This window comes from Lithobates pipiens, unplaced genomic scaffold (genome assembly GCF_037356315.1).
Source record: "Lithobates pipiens isolate NorthernLeopardFrog02 unplaced genomic scaffold, aLitPip1_a1.2 Scaffold_30, whole genome shotgun sequence".
Lineage (NCBI taxonomy): Eukaryota > Metazoa > Chordata > Amphibia > Anura > Ranidae > Lithobates > Lithobates pipiens.
The window spans coordinates 170054420-170071137 of NW_027507791.1; the positions used below are offsets into that span (position 1 = coordinate 170054420).

The 16718-nt window shown below is 44.4% G+C and overlaps 3 pseudogenes; all 3 read left to right on the forward strand.

Moving 5' to 3' along the window:
• The first annotated feature begins 2219 nt into the window (after nt 1–2219).
• On the forward strand, nt 2220–2338 carry LOC143948955 (5S ribosomal RNA; annotated as a pseudogene).
• Nucleotides 2339–2433: 95 nt separating this feature from the next.
• LOC143949637 (5S ribosomal RNA) lies at nt 2434–2553 on the forward strand (annotated as a pseudogene).
• Nucleotides 2554–16360: 13807 nt separating this feature from the next.
• On the forward strand, nt 16361–16479 carry LOC143949526 (5S ribosomal RNA; annotated as a pseudogene).
• Nucleotides 16480–16718: the final 239 nt, after the last annotated feature.

The following is a 16718-nucleotide window of genomic DNA, read 5'->3' on the forward strand; positions in this document are numbered from 1 at the left end:
TACCTCCAGGGCCTCCATGTAACACTAAATGCCTCTTCAGTGTTGTGAAGGGTGGCGGTCAATTCTTCCATCCAGAGAATATGATTGACTTTGGAATACCACAGCACCTTGGATGGGGGGCTGAGGCTGCCTCCACAGTGTGGGAATGCAGGCCCGGGCGGCGTTCAGGAGTTGCATCGGGAGGGTTTTTTTGTATTTTCGAACAGGCTGTTCGGTCAAGTGTAGAAGGCACGCTGCTGGGTTGTCTGCGATATCTACATTTCTGAGAGTTTTTATCGTCTCGGTCACCTCCACCCAAAAGTTCCTCAAGGCCGGGCATGCCCAGAAAATGTGTCCCATGGTCCCCGTATCTGAATTGCACCTCCAACAAACATCCGGGATCGATCTATTCATTTTATTCAGAAGGTATGGGACTCTATACCAGCGTGAGACTATCTTGTATCCTGATTCTTGATATTGGTTTGCGATGGAAGCTTTATGTACTAATGTCAGGATCTTGCCTATCTGTTGTGGGGTAAATGTGATGCCAAAGTCCCTCTCCCATTTGTGGATAAATGGTGGGGTCGACTCCTCCTCCTGACTACTTAATAGGTTGTACAGGAGGGAGAGGGTGTGTCGCACAGGTTCCTTTTTGTGACAGATGGATTCATAGGGTGTCAGGTCTCTAGGAGTGTAGGGGGCCCTTTGTATGGCCAGAAGAAAGTGATGAAGTTGATAAGCACTAAACAAGTCAAGCGGAGGGTCAGAAAGCTTGGCGACAGTTTGCGTGGTCGGGAGCCCTCCCAAGGGCCACACCTCTCCCAGACGCTGTTTCCCCACCACTGTCAACTGTCGCAGTTTCTTGTTGGTAAATCCCGGTGGGAAGTCTGGATTACCTATAACCGGAGTCATTGGTGATGGCAAGGGAGCAATGTGTGTGCAGCGGAACAACCTCCGCACAACAGCCAACGTAGCTCCCACTACGGGGTGATCTCTGAGGTCTTTTGGTAGGGAGGACAGGAGCCACGGGGAGGTCAATAGGGGAATGGATCCATCCTCAATCTCCATCTCCACCCACTGCTTGTGTGGGCCATTACAATGCCAATCAACGACTCTCACTAGCAGAGTCACTCTGTAGTATTGTCTCAGATCTGGGAGACCCAGACCCCCCTTGTCCTTTGGTCTGGCAAGCAATTGCAAACGGGCTCTGGGCGGTTTGCGCGGCCAAATAAAGTCCCGGAGCAGCACCTGCAGTTGTCTGAAAAAAATTGGGGGTAACCGGATCGGTAATGTCTGGAACAAGTATAAAATCCGCGGGAGGGCCGTCATTTTGAATGCATTACAGCGCCTGAACCAGGTCAGTGTTAAAGCATGCCAGTTTCCCGAATCAGATTTCAGTCTATTCAGGAGAGGGACAAAATTAAGCGGGTACAATTGCGCCAAATCCGCTGCGATGTCAACGCCCAGGTAACGTATAGATTTTTCAGCTCAGTAGAATGGAAAAGCGGAGCGTAGCCTCTTGGCCTCACCATCCGGGACCGATATATTCAATACAGCCAAAGGTGCAATTGATTTTATAGTTTGATAGGCTGCCGTATCGCCGGAGAGCCGCGAGTATATTGGGAAGCGAAATGTGTGGATTGGAGACGAAAGAAATTAGATCGTTAGCGTACGCCGCAATTTTGTGGTGTGCCGAGGGTTTGGATATGCCAGTAATGATTCGTTTTGGGTTTTTTTCGCTTGTTTCCCAAGGTGACCATCTTGGCATTTGTCAAGAGGGTTGAGAGTGCCCAAAGAGTTCGCTTACAGCAGCATCACCCTGAAAGAGCCCTATCTCTACTCATCTCTGAGGCTAAGAAGGGTTGGGCCTAGTTAGTCCCTGGATGGGAGATGGCTTTGGAATACCAGGTGCCGTAGTCTTCTTTTTATGTTGTTGACATTGACCTGTTTTTTTTTCGCTTGTTTCCCAAGGTGACTATCTTGGCATTTGTCAAGAGGGTTGAGAGTGCCCAAAGAGATTGCCTATGGGCACATAAGCCTGAATGCGCCCGATCTCCTCTGATCTCAGAGGCTAAACAGGGTCGGGCCTTGCTAGTACCTGGATTGGAGACCACCTGGGAATACTAGGTGCTGGAGGCTTATTTTTATGTTGTTGGCGTTGATTTGTTTTTTTGTTTTTTTGTTTACCAAGGTGACCATCTTGGTGTTTGTCAAGAGGGTTGAGAGTGCTTGAAGAGCTCGCCTATGGCCACATAACCCTGAAAGCACCAGATCTCGTCTGATCTCAGAGACTAAACAGGGTCGGGCCTTGTTAATACCTGGATGGGAGACCACCTGGGAATACTAGGTGCTGTAGACTTCTTCTCATGTTGTTGGCGTTGACTTGATTTTTTTGTTTGTTTCCCAAGGTGACCATATTGGCGTTAGTCAAGGTTGAGAGTGCCTGAAGAAATCTCCTACGGCCACACCACCCTGAAAGAGCCCAATCTCATCTGATCTCAGAGGCTAAGCAGGGTTGGGACCAGTTTAGTACCTGGATGGGAGATCGCCTGGGATTTCCAGATGCCGTAGGCTTCTTTTTATGTTGTGGCCATTGACCTATTTTTTTCCACTTGTTTCCAAGGTGACCATCTTGGTGTTTGTCAAGAGAGTTGAGAGTGCCTGAAGATATTGGCTACGGTCACATCACCCTGAATCTGTTCCATCTCATCTGATCTTGGAGGCTAAGCAGGGTCCGGCCTGGTTAATGCCTGGATGGGAGACCGCCTGGGAATACCAGGTGTCGTAGGCTTCTTTTTTTTTCAAATATAATTTTTTCTCCAAATAGGGGAAGACGGTCCCCCGAGTACATAATGCAACAGAGAAATACAGAGCAAAAAGCAGCTGAACAATACTTGATACAGGTATATTCGCAACTGTGAGTCTGCCTTCCATCAATCACAATGATTCGAGGCACGGATAAAGTACTGTACCAAGATCCAGGGTCACACAAACCCCAGGTCCCTCCGGCATAATCCATCCAGAGGGGGGTGTGGGGCCGTCATTCCCAATTTTCCACTCTTTCCAAAAGAGAGAGGGGGTGGATTGGGTGAGAGATAGGGGAGGAAGGCCGAAAAGAGAAGGGTTGAAAGATCAGAAAAGGAGAAGAGGGGACAAGACACGATGGCAGCCACTGTCCAAGGGGCCAGTCAAGGAAAGCTCAGAGCACTAAGGCGATAGCAGGCGACATCCTTCCAGCGAGAATATAAAGGTATTCCAGATGTCTCAGGTTTGTTTAAAAAATTCTTGTTTACCTTGTGATGTGAGGATGAAGTCCTCCATTTTTTTTAATGTTCTCTATTTTCCTAAGCCAGTTCCCCCCCTTACGAAAGTTCCCCCCCTTACGAAAGGGGGGGAACATTTTTTCCAATAGAGAGGGATGCAGGATTTCGCCGCATTTATCACATGCCATAAAATAGATTTTTTTGTACTTCTTAATGGGAATCTGTGAATGGTACAAGAGAAAGAATGCAGCCTCTTCCTGGATGGAGAAGTCTGTGAATTTTTGTGTCATGCATCGGATCTCTGTCCAGAAGTCCACCAAGCTGAGGCAGGACCAAAAAATGTGCAGCAACGTGCCCTCTTCTTCTCCACACCTCCAGCATATGTTCGAGGAAGAGGGGAAACATTTCTGCAGCTTTGATGGTGTCAAATACCACCTGGTGAGAAGTTTAAAATTCGTCTCCTGTATCTTCGTGCACAGCGACATTTTGAGAGCCAAAGTGATAATGCGTTGTCTCTGTGCTGGGGAAAATTAGCAATTAAGGTCCTTTTCCCAGTTGGCCAGACAGGTTAAGTGTGGGTAATCTGTTTGAGAGAGAATGTGGGCCAAAGGGCCTTCGCTCCTGCATAGAGTCTCGAACTCCGTCTGAGGGCGGGCGAACGTTTGAGGATTGGGGATGGAATGGAGAAAATGATGTCGTTGCGCCGCTCTCCAAAAAGGCAGTTGGAAAGCCCTGTCGGATCTGTTAGGATTGAGAAAGAAGGCCATTTTCCATCAATGACGAATTTAGACGCATTGTCTAGGTTGGAATTTCTAAGTGGGTCCCCAGTTCAAAGGTTGGATGGCCACGTATAGGGAATAGGGGGGAAGTCAAAGACGTGAGTGTGTTTTGGGTAGCGATCAGGTGACTGACTTTCAACTAAGCCCCTATAGTGGGATGTGACATAAATTCTGTGGGTAAATACTTATAGCACCACATGGCGCTTCTTATTCGGGATTCGGGAGTGAGCTTAGAAAATTTGTTTCGATTCCAGTCCAATACACGCCCCAGATGGGAGGCCAGGTAGTAGCGTCGCAAGTTAGGGAGAACCAACCCTCCCTGTTGTTTAGACAATGTCAGCTGTGACCGCTTAAGTCTGGGATTTTTGTGGGCCCAGTTAAATTGAGTGAGCAAGGATTGAGCTTGCTTAAAAAACAGGACTGGAATCTGGATCGGGAGAGCTTGGAAAAGATAAGTAAATTTAGGGAGTATGTTCATTTTAATGAGATTGCATCTGCTGAACCAGGAATGGAGGCCAGAATGCCACCCGTGAAGCAAACTGCGGATCTTAGTGACAAGGGGTGGGGGGAAGTTCAACATAAACGTACGCGCGATGTCCGGTGGAATGTAAGTACGTGAGTATATCTTACTTATCCATGCCAGCATCCGTTCACTCAGACCTATATGGCGAAGGACCGAGAACATTAATGTCCATTTGACCCGATCAAAAGCCTTCTCGGCATCAGTACTCATGAAAAGACAAGGGGTCCCAGATGACTTTGCTTTACGGATCAGGGTAAGCACCTTAGTGGTGTTGTCCCTATCTTCCCTGGTGGGAATAAAACCTAACTGGTCAATATGTATAAGGGACTACAAGTGATGTGCCAATCACGTGGCGAGGAGTTAGAGAATAGTTTTAGGACCGAATTTTGGAGGGAAATGGGTCTGTAGCTCCCACATAGGCCCGGGTCTTTGCCCTCCTTAGGTATCAACGAGATGTGGGCTCTAAGGGTATCCTCAGGAAAATCCCCATTCGAGCTCAGAGTATTAAATAAATTCACCAAGCGCGGGCCGAGAATAGGGAGGAAGGTCTTAAAGTATTGTGCGGTATATCCGTCAGGGCCCGGAGCCTTACCCACCTTCGGAGGTCCCACGGCCGTCTGGACTTCTTCCAGTGTGATCGGGTCCTCCAAGTACTCCCGTGATTCCGATGAGAGGGTTGGTAGACCAGAACCGGTTACATATCTGTCTATATTGTCCTGTCCAGACCCTGAATCGGGCAGGTTGTAGAGATCAGAGTAACATTTTTCAAAGACTTCGACTATTTGGGTTGGGGTAGAGGCCCTCTGACCATTCTCATCTATCAACTGTGGTATGTAAGAGCCAGATTTCAACTCCTTTACCGACCTGGCTAAGATTTTTCTGCATTTGTCCTCTGACTCCTACGTCAGTTTACGACAAAACTGGAGTGCCGCTTTCGCTTTATAATGGAGTAGGACAGCAATATGGGTATGGAGTGTCCCCAATTCAATCTCTAAGGTCCGTAAGGGGGTATGTTTATGTTTCGCTTCCACAGAGGCAAGTTCACGAAACAGATTAGCAAGCTGTTCCTTCCGTGTTCGTTTGATGCGCGCCCCGTGCCTGATAAGTACCCTGCGGAGTACTGACTTGTGAGCCTCCCAAATTATCCCCGGGTCACAGTCCTGCTTTAGTTTTCTTGGAAATAAAGGTCCAATTCCCTGGTCACATCTGCTAAAACTTCCGGTATCTGGAGGAGGCTCTCATTAAGGTGCCAGAATAGAGACCTAGGTGAGGGGTAGGGAGCGAGGAGCAAGAGGCAGAAGTGTCAACCGATGGCGAAAGGGGACATTAAAGTCCCCACCTAATATCAATTGGCCCTCCCGAAAGTCACATAATCTGTGCAGGGTAGTTCTGAGGAACGTGTCTTGGTGATCATTGGGAGCGTACACAGTGGCAAATGTAAAAAGGCGCTCTCCAATGTGGCCCCTAAGAAAAAGATATTGGCCCCCAGGGTCCACCAGAGAATCCTGGAGAACCCAGGGGAGCCTGCTAGAGATCAGAATGGAGAGGAGGGGTTAGTAGAGTGGTAGACCTTAGGGAAGGATCTCGACCATAGAAAGGGGAGGCTAGTATTTTTAAAATGTGTTTCTTGTATAAAGGCCACATCAGTACAGGATGTGTTCAGTTCTCACAGGAGGATCCACCGTTTTTCAGGGGAGTTCAGTCCCTTAACGTTTAGAGAGGTGACCTTGACTGAGTCTGCCATCGCTCCTCGGGGAGGGGGAGGGGGACATCAGAGAAAAGCAAAGAAAGTTGAACCAAGGTAGGTTTTGGGTAGGTAATGCATGGCGGGAACTAAGGGGGAGAAAGGAAGGGCAAATGCAAGGAAAGGTAAAGGGAAAAAGAGGCCGGGCACCTCAACCCCAGGGGGAGAGGGAAATTAAGGGTTGTCCGCACTCAACAGTACAGGAAGGGTATACTAAAACAGCACAATTATGCTATAGCGCTTACCAGATGTACACTGGGTTTAACGCGCTGTCCTACTTGGGTGATTGGGTAGACAGGTTGGAGAGGGAGCCCCCGAATCCTAGTCCCCCCAGCCCCGGCAGTGGTAAATGTCACGTCTGATACCGGTATGCAAATAAAAGACAATCAGTAACATTAAAGAAACAAAAAACAATAGTATAACCAAAACAGAGGTAGAGCATATAACTGTTAGCACTGAGGGGTCTCCTCGGCTCGCCCTAAACGTAGGCATGCACGAGGGAGCCCGTCACAACAGAAAAGGCATCACAGAATGGGATCCACCACCCCCCGTCCCATACCCCTAAAGTACATGCAGTCCCCGAACAAATGCATTTCTCCCTTTGGCAGATTGTCCTCTCCTTACCCCCTCTCCCCCGTCCACGCCCCGGGGGGAAAAGGGGCAGGGAAGGGGGGAAAGAGGGAGTGGAAGGGGGGAAAGGGGGAGTGGAAGGGGGAAAGGGGGAGGGAAAGGAGGGAAGGGAAGGGTGGGAAGGGGGGGAAGGGAGGGGGGAAACAGGGGAGAGGGGACAAACATGCAGAAATGTCAAGTCCTTTAGCGCACTCCCACCAGCAAACACCCGGACCCCATAAATTTCAACTCCTCCCCTCCATGGTCACCACATCAAGATGAAAGAGAAGCAGCCCTGGTCGGTGCATGGAAAATCCGGCAGGCCAGGGGCTGGGGCCACCATCCCTCCATCCAATGGGAGACTTCACCCGAGCAGCAGTCCTGGGGCCCGCCAATTAGTGTCTCTCCTGCATCTCCAGAGGGAGGCTGGGACTGCCCAAACAGTAAGGGGTAAATCCTCCAGGGGGGTCCAGAGTCACCCTGGAGGGAAGCAGTGTCTCGTACCAATAGGCTCAATAAATAAGTCATCCAGGGTCCCCGAAAGCTGCAGAAGGCAATGTCGGCAAAGAGTAGGTGGGAGCCAGGGGGAGGGGACACATATGCGGGAATGTCAAGCCCTTCCAGTACAGCGCATTAGGTATCACTCAGACCCCCCAAAGTGCAAATCCCCCATCTAAGGTCAAGACTCCAGAAGGGAAGATGAGCCGCCCTGGTCTGTACATGAAAGAACCTGCTGCCAAGGGGTTGGGGCCATCATCCCTTCCTCCAATGGGAGATGCCACCGGCATGACAGCCCCGTGTCCTGTCAAGTGGTGCCCCTCTGACAATGTCGTTGTGGTATATGTGGAGCATCCAGGGAGAGGCAGGGACCACCCAAACAGTGAGGGGTAAAGCCTCCAAGGGGGACCGGTGTCAGACAGGAGGATAGCGGTGTCTTGTACAAGTTGGTTAATTAGACAAGTCATCCAGTGTGTTTCTGTGAGCAGCGGAAAGAAAGGTCGGTAAGGATTATGAATGGGTGGGGGCCAGGGAGTGCATAAAACTGCCACCAGATGACCGGGGCAGAGAGGGCAAGGGGATGAAAGTCATATCTGGTAGGTGGGGGCGGGGGTGAGGAGTGTCCCTCATATTACTCACGTTGGCCATACCTCAAAGCTGAGCGCTCTGCATACCCAGGACGTTCTTCTGTATAATCTAGCCTATCTGTACACATTAGTCGGTCCTCTGTATACACTAGTGTGTCATATATACACTAGTGTATATAGATAGGCTAGATTATACAGAAGAACGTCCTGGGTATGCAGAGATGGAGGCTAGGGTATACAGAGAGAGAGGCTAGAGTATGCATACTTGCTAGTGTATACAGACGGACTAGTGTATACAGAAGACCGGCTAGTTTATATAGGGAGGCTAATGTGTGCAAAAGACAGGCTAGTGTATACAAATAGGCTAGATTATAGAGAAGAACATCTTGGGTATGCAGAGAGAGAGGCTGGGTTACACAGAGAGGCATGTGTATGCAGACTTGCTAGTGTATACAGACGGACTAGTGTATACAGAGAGGCTTGGGTATACAGAGAGCTAATGTATAAAGAGCAGCTAGTGTATACAAAAGACATCCAAGGGTATACAGAGAGACTCGTGTATGCAGAAGACCGGCTAGTTTATACAGAGAGGCTAAAGTGTACAAAACACAGGCTAGATTATACAGAAGAATGTCCTGGGTATGCAGAGATGTAGGCTAGGGTATACAGAGAGAGAGACTGTGTTACACAGAGAGGCAGGAGTAGACTTGCTAGTGTATACAGATGGACTAGTGTATACAGTAGACCGGCTAGTTTATACAGAGAGGCTAATGTGTACAAAAGACAGGCTAGTTTATACAGATAGGCTAGATTATACAAAAGAACGTCCTGGGTATGCAGAGATGGAGGCTAGGGTATACAGAGAGAGAGTGAGGCTGGGTTACACAGAGAGGCAGGAGTATGCAGACTTGCTAGGGTATACAGAGAGAGAGGCTAGAGTATGCATACTTGCTAGTGTATACAGGCGGACTAGTGTATACAGAAGACCGGTTAGTTTAAACAGAGAGGCAAATGTGTACAAAAGACAGGCTAGTGTATACAAATAGGCTAGATTATAGAGAAGAACGTCCTGGGTATGCAGAGATGGATGGCTAGTGTATACAGATAGGCTAGATTATACAGATAGGCTAGATTATACAGAAGAACGTCCTGGGTATGCAGAGATGGAGGCTAAGGTATACAGAGAGAGAGGCTAGAGTACGCATACTTGCTAGTGTATACAGATGGACTAGTGTATACAGAGGACCGGCTAGTTTATACAGAGAGGCTAATGTGTACAAAAGACAGGCTAGTGTATACAAATAGGCTAGATTATAGAGAAGAACGTCCTGGGTATGCAGAGAGAGAAGTTGGGTTACAAAGAGAGGCTAGTGTATGCAGACTTGCTAGTGTATACCGGTGGACTAGTGTATACAGAGAGGCTTGGGTATACAGAGAGCTAATGTATAAAGAGATGCTAGTGTATACCGACGGACTAGTGTATACAGAGGACCGGCTAGTTTATACAGAGAGGTTAATGTGTACAAAAGACAGGATAGTTTATACAGATAGGCTAGATTATACAGAAGAACGTCCTGGGTATGCAGAGATGGAGGCTAGGGTATACAGAGAGAGAGAGCGAGGCTGGGTTACACAGAGAGGCAGGAGTATGCAGACTTGCTAGTGTATACAGATGGACTAGTGTATACAGTAGACCGGCTAGTTTACACAGAGAGGCTAATGTGTACAAAAGACAGGCTAGTGTATACAGATAGGCTAGATTATACAGAAGAAGGTCCTGGTTTATGTAAGAGATGGAGGCTAGGGTATGCAGAGAGAGAGGCTTGGTTCCACAGACTTGCTAGTGTATACAGACGGACTAGTGTATACAGAGGACCGGCTAGTTTATACAGAGAGGCTAATGTGTACAAAAGACAGGCTAGTGTATACAGATAGGCTAGATTATACAGAAGAACGTCCTGGGTATGTAGAGATGGATGCAACTACTTTTGAAACATATAAAGTGCTTTTTTCATATTTTGGTGCTGTTAAAAAGTGCTGTGTTGTCAGTGGTGATATCAATGTGACAGTTAATGTGGAGAACTACAACTATTCAAAATAGAGCAAAAGAGTGCTAAAGTTTATTTTGTTAAGTCATTGACTGATAGACGTTAAGTAATTGGCCGTTATTGGTTTGGCAGTACATGGTTTTTTTTTGATGTAAGATAGTTTTATTCTCTACTTATAGCCGAGTTTTAGACGACTTTATTATTAGCATTATTCGCATTATTCATATATATTATGCAGAGTGTAAGTATTGCAGTGAGACGATATTGCTTTTAAAAGATTTGTATTATTATACATAGCATTGTTAGCAGACCAATAGGACAATTTACATGGCTTAATATTGCAGAGCGTAATTTATCAGGAAAGAGATCCAAAGCGTTAGTTGCAGTAGCTTCATAAAACTGAGATATCGTTGCATTACTCTAAATTTAAAAGTTGTTCCGGTAGCACTGAAAAGACGATATTAGATGAGTGATCTACACATTTCGTTTACTATTTCACTATACCGGCTAAATGTTAATATGTTAATATGTGCTGCGTGTAAGGTAGAAATTAGATGGTTTAGTGTGAGCTGGTTTACCAGGATTTAGAGATAGTAATCTGTTTATACTAGTAATAAATATAGCAAAATAACTATAACGGGTTTAAGTGGAAATACACGAAATAACAGCAACAACGTGTGTAGGTTTTTATCAATCAAGTTAATTACGTGTCAGCAGCTAAATATTCTGCAATAGCAGAGATTAAGTATTGCAGTCGAAATGCGATCGGAAGCGTTAGTTGCAGTAGCTCCAAAATACTGAGAAATCATTTCATTACTCTAAATTTAAAAGTTATTCCGGTAGCACTGAGTGGACTGATATTAGATGAGTGATCGTTCTAGTACAAATTCAGTTTCCTATAGCAGAGAGATACCAGTTACTGTGAGACGAGTAATTAAACTGTTCACGGTAGCATTGCATTACTCTTAACATGTGCAGCGTGTAAAGAAGAATTAAGATGGTTTTGTATTATCCTAAAATTAGCAGTATACGTAATAAAGGTGAGTAGGTAACCTGGATTTAGACATAGCAAACTCTATAATCTAATTTAGCAAAATTAGAAAGGATAATATTGAGACAGTATATACAGGTAGAGTTTAAGTGGAAATACACAAAATATCTAGCTTACCTTTACATTGTTCAATAGAGCGTTGCAAAGTAATACCAAGGCAAAATGTCGGAATAGCAATTAGATGAGATGATTGCTGTAATCATGAAATATCAGCAACGACTAGGTTTCTATCGGGTGAGAAAGTATAATAACTGGCAAAGTATGACATGGCAAAGAGACAAATTGCATTAGAGATGTGAGATGGACATGAAATGTCAATCCCCATTGGTTACTTACATGTAAACGCGGCTACATACAGCAAAGTGTGAGCTAAGCAGCTAAAGGGTATTTAAGAGTAAATTGACGTAGCTTGAAAATTCCAACGTGTAAATCGTTCCATTAATTATGCTACGCACGAAGACGGCTTACACTGACTGTTTTCCGTGGAAACTGGTCATCGGCATAATGTATCAGTAACCATGAACATTGATAGTGATAGACAGCTTACATTAGGATGTATGCATGATGTGAATGTAAAATGAATGTAAAATAGTTGCATTATGTGTTATTAATGTAATCAAACTGTATTGCTTTGCTTTGCTACTGCAACCACTTCTCAATCAAGTTAACCGTCCCACTACTTTTCTCACATTTTGCCGCTGTTAAATTATGTGTTGCAAGTGTTATGTGTTACAAATGGTTATCAGTGTGACAGTTAATGTGGAGAAGAAGTAATACACAAAATAGAGTCAGAAAGAGAATCCTATTGCATAGAGGTAGCGAGAGATGGTTGCATTAATCTTAATGTGCAGTGTGTAAAAGGTTTTAAAAAGATGGTTTTGTGTGACTTTTGCTTTAACGTAAAATTAGCTGTAGACTTTATAACTTGTTACAATGATTTAGAGATAGTAATCTCTATAAAATAATAATAATAAGTATAGCAAAACAAATTAGGAAAATTTTGAGGCAGTATGTATAGGTCGAGATATAGTGAATACACAAAAGGGATCAAGGGATAGTAGCAAAGTCAAGGGATAAATGCAAAGGTACTCTATTTAACAGTAAATTGACGTAGCTTGCAAATTTCAACGTGTCAATCGTTCCATTAATTTTGCTGCGCACGAAGACGGCTTACACTGACTGTTTTCCGTTTCCACTGGAAAGAGAATACTATTGCATAGAGGTAGCGAGAGATGGTTGCATTAATCTTAATGTGCAGTGTGTAAAAGGTTTTAAAAAGATGGTTTTGTTTTAACGTAAAATTAGCTGTAGACATTATAACTATGGTTAGGTTTACAAAGATTTAGAGTTAGTAATCTCTATAATATAATAATAATAAGTATAGCAAAACAAATTAGGAAAATATTGAGGCAGCATATATAGGTCGAGATAAAGTGAATACACAAAAGGGATCAAGGGATAGTTGCAAAGTCAAGGAATAAATGCAAAGGTACTCTATTTAATAGTAAATTGACGTAGCTTGCAAATTCTAACGTGTAAATCGTTCCATTAATTTTGTTACGCACGAAGACGGCTTACACTGACTGTTTTCTGGAAAGAGAATCCTATTGCATAGAGGTAGCGAGAGATGGTTGCATAAGGCAGAAAGACGGCTTACACTGCTTTTCTCACATTTTGCTGCGGTAAAAAGAAATGTTTTGTCACTGTGTTCTAACTGTGACAGATAAGGTGGAGAAAAAGAAGTAATACAGTACATGACAGCTGATACTGGTTGAGTAATAAAACTGTTTTATTAAGATGTAAGACTAGTTTTATTCTCTACATATAGGCTTTTCAGAGAGTTGTATAATATAGGCGACCAATAGGACATTTAAATGGCTTAATATTGTAGGGAGGAAGTATCGCAGTTCAAAGGTAAGAGATTGAAAGCTTAGCTTGAAAATGGCCGAGAAATAGTTGCGTTAGTCTAAATTTAAAGGATATGCCGGTACCAATGAGAAAGCTTATATTAGACTAGTTGATCTTTGCATTACACAATCCTATTATTATTATTATTATTATTATTATTAAGATCATAGTGCAGAGAGATACTCAGTTAATGTCAGAGATACTCGGTCAATGTCAGAAAAGCAATAAAACTGTTTACATCGTTAGAGAGCGATAGTTACATTACTCTTAGTATGTGCAGCATGTCTGGTAGCAAATGGATGGTTTTGTGAACATTTTGCATTAAGGTACAATTAGCGGTAGAACTCATGGAAGTGAATAGATTTAAGCGGATTTTGAGATAGTACTCTCCATTTCTAATAAGAAATAAAGAAAAATAAGTCAGGATGGTGTGTCAGGACTGTCACATACTCACAGTTCCGGTACAAATATGCAAAATAGAGAAAAAGAGTACATGGTTTATTTTGATGTATGATAGTTTTATTGCATGCTTGATGTGGATGATTAAAATCGTGTAGTGATCTATATTTAGCATAAGAATGAAAAGGCATAACCTGGCAATGAGACAAACTCCATTAGAGATGTGAGCTAGATGAAATGATGAGATGTCTCTGTATAGCCCAGATTGTCTTCTGTTATCACTTAGCCTACCCTCTAAATTCACTAGCCTCTCTATATACACCAGCATGTTTACACTAGCCGGTCTTCTGCATACAATAGCCTGTCTTCGATATACACTAGCCTATGTTCTGAATACACTAGCCCGTCTTCTGTCTTCTGTATGCCCTAGCCTGTCTTCTGTATACATTAGTCTCTCTGTATAAACTAGCATCTCTGTATACCCCAAACTGTCTTCTGTAAAAACTTGTCTCTCTTTATAGCCTGTCTAGCCTTTCTTCTGTACACACTAGCTTCTCTGTATACACTAACCAGGCTTCTATATACAATAGCTTCACTCTATGCACTAGCCTCTCTGTATAATCTAGCCTCTCTATATACCCTCTCTCTATATATAGTGTTCTGCATCTCCGTAGTGGTAGCCTCTCCGTAGAAGCCAGCCTTTATTCTGTATTCACTAGCCTTTCTTCTGTATGCTGTAGTCTTTTATATATACTAGCTTCTCTGTACACCCTTGCATCTCTGTAATACACTAAACCCTCTGTATACCACAGCCTGTCTTCTGTATACACTAGACTGTAAACACTAGCTAGAATACACCAGCCTGTCTTCTGTACCCACTAGAATCTCTGTATACACTACCCAGTCTTCTGTATACACTGTCAGCTTGCATGTATACCCAAGCCTGTCTTCTGTATACACTAGTCTCTCTATATCCACTGTCCTATCTGTATACACTCGACTCTCTCTATACACTAACCTCTCTATATACACTAACATCTTTGTATATACTAGCCTCTCTTTAAATTAGCCTCTCTGTGTACCCCAGCCTCATTGTTTACTCTAGCATCTCTGTATACTCAAGCCTATCTGCTTACACGAGTCTGTATTCTGTATTCACTAGCCTGTATTCACTAGCCTTATATATACTAGCTTCTCGCTTCTCTGTACACCCTTGCATCTCTGTACACTAGACTCTCTGAATACACTAAACCCTCAGTATACCACAGCCTGTCTTCTTTATACATTAGACTGTAAAAACTAGCTAGAATACACCAGCCTGTCTTCTTTACCCAATAGACTCTCTGTATGCACTACTCAGTCTTCTGTATACACTGTCAGCTTTGATGTATACCCAAGCCTGTCTTCTGTATACACTAGTTTCTCTATATGCACTGTCCTTTCTGTATACTCTCGACCCTCTCTATACATTAACCTCTCTATATACACTAACATCTTTGTATATACTAGCCTCTCTTTAAATTAGCCTCTCTGTGTACCCCAGCCTCACTGTTTACTCTAGCATCTCTGTATACTCAAGCCTATCTACATACACGAGTCTTCTGTATTGTGTATTAACTAGCCTTTCTTCTGTATGCTGTAGTCTTCTATATATACCAGCTTCTCTGTACACTCTTGCATCTCTGTAAACACTGTGTAAACTAGCCAGTCTTATGTATACACTCGCCGACTGTATACACTAGACTCTCTGAATACACTAAACTCTCTGTATACCACAGCCTGTCTTCTGTATACACTAGACTGTAAAAACTAGCTAGAATACACCAGCCTGTCTTATGTACCCACTAGACTCTCTGTATACACTACCCAGTCTTCTGTATAGAATGTCAGCTTTCATGTATACCCTTTCTGTATACACTAGCTTCTCTATATGCACTGTCCTTTCTGTATACACTCGACTCTCTCTATACACTAACCTCTCTATATACACTAACATCTTTGCATTTGTCTTTAAACTAGCCTCTCTGTGTACCCCAGCCTCACTGTTTACTCTAGCATCTCTGTATACTCAAGCCTATCTACATACACGAAACCTGTATTCTGTATTCACTAGCCTTTCTTCTGTATGCTGTAGTCTTCTATATATACCAGCTTCTCTGTACACCCTAGCACTGTAACAGTACTAGGTTCCTGTATTACAGAAACAGAACACCAGCAATAAGGTGTATACTGTGCAGGAGGCACACAACACCGACTCTAACTTCTGCACTGCAGATGCATATATTGCAGAAATTTAACACCAGTAATAAAGGGTAGCTTCAGGTGTGTACTGTGCAGGAGGCACATAACACCCACTGTAACAGTGCTAGGTTCCCAAGCAGTAAAGACACTGTCCCTGCCTATCGTCCTCTTTCCCTGACCACCGCAACACACTATACAAGGCCGCCGTGCTGGCGGCCTTATATAGTGTGGGGTGTGTACTAAACCCCCCTGAGCTATAATTGGCCACAGGAATCCTGCCTGTGGTGAATTGTGGCTCTCCTCACAGAGGATGTCACATCTGTTCTTATTATATAGAACCTATTATGCTCCTCGTAAACTTTTTCAGTTTGGCCGAACGGCCGGACGCAAGTTGCCCCCGGTGCGGGAACATGGGGGGAGACATGATGCACATGTTTTGGAGATGCCCGAAGTTGATCCGCTACTGGACAGAGGTGACAGGAACCATTGATCGGGTGGTTGGAACCTCCACCAGGATGGAGGCGAAGTATTGTCTCCTGGGATTAGTTGAAGGAGTTGGAAACCCGGGAAGTAGCCAGATGGCAGTTCTGAGATGCCTATTTCAGGCAAGGAAACTGATTGCTCAACCCTGCTTAGCCTCCAATGTTGGCAATGACTTGGTTTTTTTCGCTTTTTTCCCAAGATGACCATGTTGGCGTTTATCAAGATGGTTGAGGGTGCCCGAAGAGATCGCCTATGGCCCCATCACCTTGAAAGTGCCTGATCTTGTCTGATCTCGGAGGCTAAGCATTGTCGGGCCTGATTAGTAACTGGATGGGAGACCAACTGGGAATACCAGGTGCCGTAGGATTCTTTTTATGTTGTTGGCGTTGACATGGTTTATTTTTTCCGCTTGTTTCCCAAGGTGATCATCTTGGCATTTGTCAAGAGGGCTGAGAGAGTCCAAAGAAATCTCCTATTTCCACATCCCCCTGAAAGCGCCCGATCTCATCTGATCTCAGAGGCTAAGCAGGGTCCGGCCTGGATAGTACCTAATTAAAGGTGCCGTAGGAATCTTTTTATATTAATGGCTTTGACCTGTTTTTCTTT